Source organism: Eriocheir sinensis, chromosome 34 (assembly GCF_024679095.1).
Source record: "Eriocheir sinensis breed Jianghai 21 chromosome 34, ASM2467909v1, whole genome shotgun sequence".
Taxonomy (NCBI): Eukaryota; Metazoa; Arthropoda; class Malacostraca; order Decapoda; family Varunidae; genus Eriocheir; species Eriocheir sinensis.
Genome location: NC_066542.1, coordinates 5,964,663 through 5,974,662, shown reverse-complemented (window position 1 = coordinate 5,974,662; position 10,000 = coordinate 5,964,663).

Here is a 10,000-nt window from a genome sequence, read left to right as displayed (position 1 = left end):
GAAAATAATGATGATAGTAATAATAAAAGATACAAAGGAAATAGGACTACTAAGATACATGAGGATACATCAGATAAAAAAAATATACATAAGATACTAAGGAAATAAGTTTTTTTTTTTTTTTTACAGCAAAGGAGTCAGCTCAAGGGCATAAAAAAAAAAATGTGAAAAAAAGCCCGCTACTCACTGGTCCCAATGTGTCCTATGATCAGGTATATTTATTTTCCCCTGTACTTATAGCAGCCTTTCGTCTTTCTCTATGCAAACAACAATTAACAAAACTACTCAAGAAAATGTTGACCCTAATGGCGCCCTATGTACTATACAGGTGCGACTTTCTCCCCTGTATCTACCTGTACTACCTCGATTACCTGTATACCTAATTACCTGCATTTGATTAACTGTATAACGCGTGAGAAATAGTGACAAAGATAGGAGAGAAGAGAAGAGAGAAGATGCGAGGCGAGAAGAAGAGGAAGAAGAAAGAAGAGAAAAGAGATGAGAGGGAGAAGGGCGGGGAAAAGGAGATAAGAGAGAGGAAAAGGAGAAGAGCAGCGACAAGGAGACAGAGAAAGACAAAAAAATGCCAGGGGAGGGAGTAGCAGGGGAGGGAGGGGGCTAAATGAGTAGGGGGAGAGGGGGTGATTATGAGGGAGGGGTGAGGGAAGGGGAGGGGGAGGAATGTGGCAGGCAGGGGAGGATGCCTAACAAGGGAAACATTAAAGAAGAGGAAAAGAAAAGGGAAGAGAAGGAAGAAAACATGATGGAGGAAGAGGAAGAAGAGAACGTGATGGGAAGAAGTGGAGGAAGGAAAGGAGAAAGGAGGAGGCAGTGAAAACGGGGGAGGGTGGGGAGCAGGAAGGAAGGGAGGGGAGGAGGCCTATGATTAGCTAAGGGGAGGAGGGAGAACATGATTGGAGATGGGGGTGGGGGAGGTAGGGGACGGTAAAGGGAGGTAGGGAGAGATATTATAAAGGAGAGGAGAGAGAGAGAGAGAGTGGGGGGGGGGGGAGGCAAATCACACTCAACAGGGAGTCTCACACCTTGAAGGAAGACCCGACAGAGTGGCCCAGACAGCTCCCAGAGGCGTCCTGCAGCCCTGCCAAGGATGGGAAAGGGGGTGACAGAGAGCTGGGGGGAGAGGGGTGATTAGGGTGGGGAGAAGGAGAATGGGAAGGAGGATAAAGAGAAGTGATGGAGGAAGTATAAAAGGGAGAGGAGATGAATGGGGAGAACTTGGAGAAGGGAGGAACAGGAGAAAGAAAAGGAGGAAGAAAGAAGGGAAGGAGGAGGAGGAGGAGGAGGAGGACAACATGAAGGATGGAAGGAAGAATGTGAGGAAGAGAAGGAATTAGACGAAGGGAAGAAGGAGAAGAAAGGGGTGATGAGTAAGTGTGACATAGGGGTGAGGAAGACGAGAGGGGTGATGAAAGGGGGGTGAGAGGGAAGTAAGGAGGCGAGAGGGGTGAACCAGAGGGGTGACAGAGGGGTAAGGGAAGCAAGAGGGATTGTGAGTAGGGGTGAAAGGGGAGGTGAGGAGGCGAGAGGGGTGAAAGAGGGGGGTGACAGGGAGGTATAGGAAGCGAGCGGGGTGAAAGAGTGAGGTGAAAGGGAGGTGAGGAGGCGAGAGGGGTGAACCAGTGGGGTGAAAGGGGAGGTAAGGAAAGAGAGAGGGGTGAAAGAGTGGGGGTGACAGAGGGGTGAAGGGGGACCAGAGGGGTGATGAAAGGGAGGAAAGGGAGGGAGAGGAGTGATGTGGGGTGAGGGGAGACATTCGGAAGGGGTGAAGAAAGCGGAGAGAGAGGGGAGAGGGGTGAGAATGCAGGCTAACGATCTCTACAGGGATTGGAAGTGTAGGTGGGGAGAGAGAGAGAGAGAGAGGGGAGAAGGGAGAAGAGAGGGGAGAGGGGAGAGGGGAGGGTTCTTCTTACGCCCCTTGAATAAGCATACTGAGACGACAAGCGCAACCGTATCTGAAATATTTCGGCGGGAATTGACAAAGTTTAACGAGTTTCAGTTAAGTTCCCCCTCCAAGGCCCGCCGCCCGCCAAGGAAAACGGGTAACGAGTTGCCGGCGGAGGAGAGACGAGGAGGAGGAGGAGAAGGTATAGAAGGAAGAGGAAAGAGGAGAAACATGAAAACTTGGAGAGATGAAAGACAAGGAAGAGAAAGAAGAGGATAAGAGGAAGAGGAAGTAAAGGAGGAAGAGGGAGTGAAGGGGGAAGAGAAAAAGGAGAAGGTACAGAAGGAAGAGGAAAAAGGAGAAATATGAAAACTTGGAGAGATGGAAAACAAGGAAGAGAAGGAAGAGAGGACAGAAAGAGGAGGATAAGAGGAAGAGGAAGTAAAGGAGAAAGAGGAAAGAGGAGAAACATGAAAACTTGGAGAGATGGAAAACAAGGAAGAGAAGGAAGAGAGGACAGAAAGAGGAGGATGAGAGGAAAAGGAAGTAAAGGAGGAAGAGGAAGAACTTAGAGGAGAAGGTAAAGGAGGAAGAGGAGGAGAAGGAAGGAAGAGCAAAAAGGAGAAACACGAAAAACCTGGAGAAGGAAAAGAAGGAAGAGGAGGAAGAGGAAGAAGGAGAAACATGAGAACTTAGAAGAGAAGGTAAAGGAGGACGAGGAAGAAGCAGAAGGAAGGAGACAAAAAGAGACGGAATATGAGAATGCGATAAAGGAAGAAAAGAAAGGAGAGGAGGAGGAGGATAACAGAGGAGGAAGAGAAGAAAGAGGAGGAGGGAAAGGAAGATGATAACGGGACGGAAATAGAAGAAAGAAGAGAAGAAAGAGAAAAAAAACGAAAAGAACATGGAAAAAGAGGAATGATAAAAAACAAATGAAAATAAAAATGAAAATATGAATGAAAAAAGAGAAAAACAAAGAAAAGAATATGGAAACAGAAGTGAGATTAAAAAAATAACTATGAGATAAAAGAAGCAAGGGAAGATGAAGAAGAAGAAGAGGAGGAGGAGGAGGAGGAGGAGGAGGAGAAGGAGGAGGAGGAGGAAGAGAGGACAGAGGAAAGAGGAAGTTGCGGAAGCTTGGATTCAGTTGCACGACCCATAAAACTCTCTCTCTCTCTTTTTGTGTCGTTCCTGGTAATATCTCTACAAAGCAACGCGAGCTGAAAATAATGTGAAAGCGAGGATGTATAAAGACGGAGAGAGAGGAAGGAAGGAAGGAAGGAAGGAAGGAAGGGGGGAGGAAGGAAGGAAGGGGTGTGGGAGGGAAGAAGTGAGAAGGAAGAGAGGGAGGTGGGAGATGGATGGGAGGAAAGGAGATAAGGAAGGGAGGGAAAGAGGAAGAAGGAAGAGAAAGGAAGGAGAGAGGGAGAAAAGAATGAATGATGTAAGGAAGGGAGGAAGGGTAGAGAAAGGAAGAAAGGAAGGAAGGAAGGGAGAGAAGGAAAGGAGGGAGAAGGAAAGAAGGAAAAGAAGGAAAAAGGCGAGTAGTATAAATGGAAGGAAAGAAGGAAGGAAGGAGAAAAGGAGGGAGAGTCCAAAGAATAAAAAAAATAATATGTAATAAAAAACAATGAATGAAGGAATGAAGGAAGGAAGGAACGAAAGAGAAGAGAAACGAGGTCATGAAGGAATGAAGGAGCGAGGAGAAGAAAAGGCTCACAAAAGAACTTATTACCGAGCGAGCAAACACGTAAAGGTCAGAGCAGGGCCGGAGGAAATATGGAAGCACGGAAGAACAGGCAACCGAAAGTCCATTGGCTAATAACGAAGATAGGAAGGAAGGAATAAAAATGAGAAGGGAGAGAGATGGGGTGAATGTACGAGAGGAAGGAAGAAAAAGGAAGGATGATGGGTATCCTTTTGATATCGTAGCGCTCCACTCCCGAGTAATTCCAAACCCTTCTAATAGGAAACCAGAACTGCACTGCGTATTCCAGGTGAGGTCCTTCCGCCGAATTATACACAGGTAGTATTGCTCCCAGGGTCTTACACTCGAAGTTTCTCCCTATGAACTCGCAAATACTATCAATTGTTTTTTATCGGTAAAGTTAAAGTGCTTTCTGTTTTTCAAGTCACTGCTGATAATAATTTGCATGTATGGTTACCGTTTTAAGACCCAAAGTACATTGACAACACTAACCAAGACTGAGGAACATTTGCTCGTTTTCAGACCACGGTATACTCTGGTCGTTTTGTATGAATTCGCACTCGGTCATCAGGAGGGCTCTTTCACCCACTTTTGTGTCGTCGGCAAACTTCGGTAGCGAGGATTTTAGACCCATTCCCAAGTCGCCTTAATCCTGTTTCTAAGCCGTTTTTTAGTCCTACTTCTAAATCGCTTCGGCCCTATTTCTAAAGGGAAGAGAAGGAGGAGGAAGAGGAGAGAGAGAGACAGAGAGAACCACGAATAACCAACCTATAGTACAACACGAAAAGACAGAAAGGAAAAAATAAACGAAGGAAAAACAGGAAAGGAAAATAAAATACGAAGAACACGAAAAATATATGAAAAAAAAACATAACCGAGACTTACGAGGGGAAAACGAGGAAGCGTAAAGAGAGATATGAAGGCCGTAAGAGCGATATATAAGAGGAAGAATGGAAGAAGTGGAAGAGGGGGTAGGGGAGGGGGAGGGGGAGGGGGGGGGTTAGCGAGGCGGTGAGGCATAGCGCTTGAACGGGAATGAGGTGAAAAAATACATCAACAGAATACGCTTTGATGTTTTACGGGGAAATGCTGGAATCTTGTCTCTTCTCTTTTTTCCTCCTTTTTCCTCTTTTTCTCTAATTTCTCTTTTTCTCTCTTATCATTTTCTTTTTCTTTTTCTTTTTTCCTCCTTTTTCCTCTTTTTCTCTAATTTCTCTTTTTCTCTCTTTTATCATTTTCTCTTTTTTCTCTCGTTTTCTCTCTTTTTTTTTTTTCTCTCTCACACACAAACAAATTAATCTTACTTTCTACCTCTACTACTACTGCTACTACTACTACTACTACTACGACCACTACTGCTACTACTACTACGACTATCAACCTAATCTCAACTATTATCAAGATCTTCAATAATTAATTTTCTTAGACATATATTTACGATTATTATTATTATTATTATTATTATTATTATTATTATTATTATTATTATTATTATTATTATTATTCCTATTCTTCATTCGTCATCTTCTTCCTCCTCCTCACTTCCTCCTTTCCTTCCTCTTGACACTTTTTATTAAAACTCAAACGAATCGACACTTCCTGATCCTCCTCCTCCTCTTCCTCTTCCTCCTCTTCCTCCTCCTGCATCTTCTCTCTCCTTACATCCTCTTTCCTTCTCCTCTTCCTCTTCTTCTTCCTGAATCTTCTCTCTCCTCACATCCTCTTTCCTCCTCCTCCTCCTTCTTAACTCTTTACCTGTGACACGTGTATGACCTTGAAACTCCTCCTCCTCCTCCTCCTCCTCCTCTTCCTCCTCCTCTCTCGTTGATTGAAGGAAAACAAGCAAGCAAGAAAACAAGAAGAACAGGTGTGGCGTTGGTGACTTACTGGGCATACCGATGAGCGAGAGAGAGAGAGAGAGAGAGAGAGAGAGAGAGAGAGAGAGAGAGAGAGAGAGAAAGGGGGGGGGGATGAGAACCGTATCTAAAAACGCTCCAGAGAAAACGAAAAAAAAAAATGTGACTGGAAAAATATACTTATGAACATGATTTTTTTTTTTCTTTAACACGTTCGAAAGGGGAGTCTGTCTTGCCCTTTTTATAATGATGACGGACAAATAACGAACACATAACGTAACATTACATAACAAATTTTCCTTATAGCCTACTTTCATTCTCTCTCTCAAATAATAATAAACGATAATCAAATAATTCATAAAAAAGTAGAAAAAAAACAATATTCGTCATTAAACCAAACTAAAAAAAAAAAGACAGAAAAAATAAAAAGTTTCTGATTGTCTATTTAAGGGAGCGAGTTTTCATTGTTAAGGAATTCTGTTTAATTAAAATCCGTGCGGTCGAAGGCCTATACTAATTTCACTGAAGGATGACAGGAGTTCACTGATAGGCCTACCCGTGACATTGCCGTCGTGTTAGTATGAATGAAACCAAAATATATAAAAAAACATCCCCACACACACACACACACACACACACACACACGCCACCTCCCACCCACCCCACTCACACACACACTATTTCGTTCCGGCACAGATTAAAAAAAAAGGTAAAATCACAAAACTTAAATAGAAGGGAAACACGAATGAGGTTCTTGGAGTGAGTACGCAGGCGAGGGAAGGAAGGAGGAGGAGAAGAACGATCTAAAGAAATACATAAATTAAACTCGGTCTTCAGGATAAACTTGCCATTTACTTAAGAGGAGGAGGAGGAGGCGGAGGAGGAGGAGGAGGAGTAAGATGGAAAAGGGGAAGGCGGAGGAGGAGGAGGAGGAGGAGTTAGTTGGAAAAGGGGAAGGAGGAGGTGGGTAAGAATGAGAAGGATGGTAAGGAAGAGGAGTTGGAAGAGGAGGAGGAAGCGAATAGGAGGAGTAAGAGGAGGAGGAGGAGGAGGAGGAGGAGGAGGAGTAAGGTGGAAAAGGGGAAGGAGGAGGTGGGTAAGAAGGAGAAGGATGGTAAGGAAGAGGAGTTGGAAGAGGAGGAGGAGAAAAGGAGGAAGAGGAGGAAGAGGAGGATAGAAAGGAAAAGTAAGAGGAGGAAGAGGAAGAGGAGGGAAATCAAAGCAACCGTACAGTGTTACCAACGTGGAAGAGGAAGAGGAAGAAGAGAAACTGAAGTAAGAGGAAGAAGAAGAGAAGCAAGATTAAGAGGAGGAGAGGCACATCGAGGCACCCAGACAGTGTTACCAACGTGGAAGAGGAAGAAGGAAAGGAGGAGGAAGATAAATAAGAGGAAGAGGAGAAAGAGAAAGAGAGTTAAGAGGAAGAGGAAGAGAAGCAAGAGGAAGAGGAGGAAGAAGAGAAGCCACATCGAGACACCCAGACAGTGTTACCAACGTGGAAGAGGAAGAAGGAAAGGAGGAGGAAGATAAATAAGAGGAAGAGGAGAAAGAGAAAGAGAGTTAAGAGGAAGAGGAAGAGAAGCAAGAGGAAGAGGAAGAAGAAGAGAAGGCACATCGAGGCACCCAGACAGTGTTACCAACGTGGAAGAGGAAGAAGGAAAGGAGGAGGAAGATAAATAAGAGGAAGAGGAGTAAGAAGAGACACATCGCGGCACGCAGACAGTGTTACCAACGTCGACGAAGGTACGGCGAACACAGGAAGAACAAACTACTTGAAGCTCCTCTCCTTGGCGTTCAATTCCCTCCATCCCTCCCTCAATTCCCTACGTCCCATCACCACAGACCCTCCTCCTCTTACTCCGCCACCATCCCCCTCTTTCCATCCATCAAACAGGTCAATTATCCATCATTTCACAGTCCCAAGGTCCCCGCGGCGGCATAGCTCACCACACCAACTCCATCACCACCCCTACGTCTCCTCCTCCTCCTCCTCCTTGCAGTCTTCCATCAGCCCCCTACGGCGCGCGGGTGTTGGCTGCTCTGCAAGTGTTTTGATTAAATCTGAGTATCCAATCGGTATTAGAGCCAGCGCGGACCAAACTTCCACTGTCAATTTGCAACTACGGCTCCTGTGGGCCCGCCGCTGAGCTGGAAACGGAGGGGAATGGGGGACGGAAGGGAGGGGAACGGGATGGGAAGGAAGGGGAGATGAGGAAGGAATGGGAAAGGGAGGCGCAAAGGAGGGGGTAAGGGAGAGGTAAGGAAGGGGAAAGAGAGTGGAATGGGAGGGTTAATAGAGGGGAAGGAGGGAGGGGCAAGAGAGGGGAGGGAGGGGGACGTGAGAGGAAAGGGAAGGGAGAGAGGAGAAAGGGAAGGAAAAGGGAGGAGAAAGGGAGGGGAAAGAGAGATGAGGGAGGGAAATGTGAGAAGAAAGGGAAGGGAGAGAGGAGAAAGGGAAGGAAAAGGGAGGAGGGGAAAGAGAGGGGAAATGAAGGAGAAAAAGAGGGGAAAGAGGGGAAAGGAGGGGAAAGAGGGGAAAGGAGGGGAAAAAGGGACAGATCGAGAGAGAGAGAGAGAGAGAGAGAGAGAGAGAGAGAGAGAGAGAGAGAGAGAGAGGTGAAGACAAAGGAGTAGAGGAGCTAATGAGATAACAATGGGCGGAGATGGGAAACAAAGGAGAGAGAGATTGTTAATAATGAAACAAAAGAAAAAGAAGAAAGGAAAGAATGACTGACACACACACACACACACACACACACACACACACACACACACACACACACACACACACACACACACACACCAGAACGAAAAATAAAGCTAATAATAGAAAGAGGAACGATGCAAAGCGATGAAATAAAATAAAAATAAGAAAAACAATGCAAATAAACGAGAGAGAGAGAGAGAGAGAGAGAGAGAGAGAGAGAGAGAGAGAGAGAGAGAGAGAGAGTAGAGAGGAAAAACAAGACAGCAAATACAGAAACGGAGAGGGAAAGGGAGAGAGAGAGAGAGGGAGAGAGAAGGGAGAAAAAAAAGGGAGAAGGGGAGACGATATTAAACGGGGTAATAGAAGGTTAAGGGGAAGGAGATAACTCAAAAAGGCGAGAACAAACAGTGAGACAGAACAGAGAAGATGAAGAACACAAAGATCTGATAAATGAGAGGGAGAGGGAGAAATCGTAATAATAATAATAATAATAATAATAATAATAATAATAATAATAATATAATAATACATACATATCCGTTGTTGTTAGTTAAGCTTTCTTTCGTGGTTCAACAAAAGACTGGTGTAAAAGATGCGTAATTTCGTTTTATTAAAGAAAGAAGAAAAGAATGATTAAAATGCGAGGGGAAAATATTTAGACAACAAAGAAGTTTTAATAATAAGAGGAGGAGGAAAAAGGTTAGCAAATTAAATGAAATAGAAAAAGGGAAGAAAATTGAAGAAACAGAAAGAAAAAGGGAAGAAAGAGAAAAGAAATAGGAAAAAAGAAACGAAAAATAAAATAAAAAATAAAATAAGAAAAGAAAAAAAAATAGATCGAAGAGGAAAATAAAAAAGAAAAGAGGAAAATAAAAATAAAAAGAAAAGAAAGGAAAAGGTAAAGTAAACAATGTCTCTATTTTCTCATTACTAAATAAAATGTAAAAATGTTAAAAAAAGGGAATTAAGGGACAAAGGTGACTATTTTAACAAACAAACAAACAAACAAACTAACTAACTAACTAACTTTAATTAATGGCCACCACCACAACCATCACCTCCACCACAACAACCACCACCACCACCACCATCACCACGAGCAGGTGTTTAAGTGTGGACCATTAAGGTACAACACAAATAGTTATAATAATAATAATAATAATAATAATAATAATAATAATAATAATAATAATAATAATAATAATAATAATAATAATGATGATAAATGATAATGATGATGAGAGAGAGAGAGAGAGAGAGAGATAGAGAGAGAGAGAGAGAGAGAGAGAGAGAGAGAGAGAGAGAGAGAGAGAGAGAGAGAGAGCGCACTGTCGATTCTTTTTTTATCTTCTCATAGGTAACATTTTTGTCCTTAGTTGATCGGGCAGACGACGAATCTCTCTCTCTCTCTCTCTCTCTCTGACTTATTCCTTTTCTAATATATTGTCTCCTGATTCGGACTTCCTTTTACGGTTATTTATGTCTCTCTCTCTCTCTCAAACCCTAAATTTCCTCCTGTCTTCTCTCTCTGACCCCTCCAAACCTCCCTCCTCTCTCTCTCTCTCTCTCTCTTTAGATCCATAGAGTCTTTGTCACCTTTTGTGGGGATCAAGACACCCTACCCCCCCTTTCTCTCTCTCTCTCTCTCTCTCTCTCTCTCATTTCGTCTGTGTTTCTCCTCTTTTATCACTTTTCCTTTTTAACATTCATTCTCTTCCTCCTTCTCTCTCTCCCTTCCCTCTTCTCTCTCTCCCTCCCTCCCTTCCTTCCTTCCTTCCTCTCTCTCTCTCTCTCTCTCTCTCTCTCTCTCTCTCTCTCTCCCCACC